A 1844-nucleotide genomic window follows, 5' to 3' on the forward strand; every position below is an offset into this window, starting at 1 on the left:
AGAATCTATTGAGGGTTTTTTTGTTTCTAAGGCTAAATAGATATAAGTAGCTTTGTTTTTGAGTTTCTGTGATTGGTTTTTATATTTAAGCTATTTTTAGCTTTTCTCAGGCTGGATTTTCCCCCTTTTTGCTATTTCTTTGACTACCCAGAGGTTTTTTGCTAGTTCTTGGGACATTGGTATGTTTTGAATATCTGGAACTTCCAAATTAGTGATCTCTGGACACATAACATCTTTTCACAATGGACTCTATAATATAATTTAATGGTTGAAACAATATCCTGATTTTTTTCAGCTTCTGACTTACAAGATGACCAAGAAGAGGAGGAACAACAGGCACGCCAAGAAGGGCCGCGGCCACGTGCAGCCCATCCGCTGCACCAACTGTGCCCGCTGCGTGCCCAAGGACAAGGCCATCAAGAAGTTCGTCATCTGCAACATCGCGGAAGCTGCGGCCGTCAGGGACATCTCCAAGGCCAGTGTTTTCTACTCTTATGTGCTCCCCAAACTGTATGTGAAACTGCATTACTGTGTGAGCTGCGTGATCCACAGCAAGGTAGTGAGGAATCGGAATTGTGAGGCATGAAAGGATCAGACACCCCCACCCCGCTTCAGACCTGCTGGTGCTGTCCCCAGACCCCCTCCAAAGCCAATGTAAAGATCTATCTGCCTATCAAAATTCCTGAACTAATCAGAGGAAAATAAAATGGCTGGTTTACCTTAAAAAAAAGAAAGAAAGAAAGAAAGAAACAATATCCTAACTTCTTCCATGCAAGTCAGGCTAGTTTTTGTTTTGCTTATTTCCCTGAAAAGTGACAAAGCTGTTCTAGGACTTAATTTGACTAAGGACTTGATTGGGCTAAAGCTCAAGCTATGTCTCCCTTGATGCAGCCTACTTGTGTCTTCTGGCCATATTGATAGGTTCTTGGCTTCTTGATCACCTAAGGGAATAAAAAGATCCAACTATATGAAGTTAGGGCCCCTCATACTTGGCAAATGTTTCAACACCATGTGAGTTGCCACACCATGCTGTGCTTACCAGTTGTGTTTCCAGATGGAGAGGAGGAGCAACATCTATCCAAGCTAAGTCCTAGCATATCCTTTTTGAAGATCTCTTCTATGCTATGAATTTTTTTGTCAATTGTGAAATGACTATTTCATTCCAACATTAAACCTAAGTTAACAGGATACTGACCTGAGTCAGTTCTACCCATCAGAGGTAATGTCATATACTTAGGTCAGGGACAGACTAATCGATTCTTCTGTCTTGTCAGGAAATGATAGTGAATCCCTTTCTTCAATGCTGAATAGCATACTTGTTCTTTCTTCTATATCATACATTGTAGCTTCAGCTGTTTTCCATATTCACTTATTGTATAGTCAATTAGTTTCTTTATTTTTTTTCTTTATTTTAAATTTATTTTTCTTTTTTTATTTTTTGTGGGGCAATGGGGGTTAAGTGACTTGCCCAGGGTCACACAGCTAGTAAGTGTCAAGTGTCTGAGGCTGGATTTGAACTCAGGTACTCCTGATTCCAGGGCCGGTGCTTTATCCACTGCGCCACCTAGCCGCCCCAATTAGTTTCTTTATTCTTGTTCTTCACATAGCTTCTATACCCCTCCATCTCCACATAAATACATATATACTTCTTATATGTGATTAATTAGTGACTTTGTGTGAATGAAAAAGGAGAGAGCTCATGAAAGTACTGGATTTGGAATGTGAAGATATGGATTCTAATCTTAGTTCTGTTATCTACTACTTCTATGATATGGAACAAGTTGCTTACATTCTCTCTAAGCCTTAATTTCAATTCAATAATTCAACATTTATTGAGTACCTAC

General features: G+C 39.6%; 1 pseudogene; it reads left to right on the top strand.

Annotated features, from left to right (window-relative positions):
• Window positions 1–310: 310 nt before the first annotated feature.
• Window positions 311–658, top strand: LOC122750580 (annotated as a pseudogene).
• Window positions 659–1844: the final 1186 nt, after the last annotated feature.

Source organism: Dromiciops gliroides, chromosome 3 (assembly GCF_019393635.1).
Source record: "Dromiciops gliroides isolate mDroGli1 chromosome 3, mDroGli1.pri, whole genome shotgun sequence".
NCBI lineage: Eukaryota > Metazoa > Chordata > Mammalia > Microbiotheria > Microbiotheriidae > Dromiciops > Dromiciops gliroides.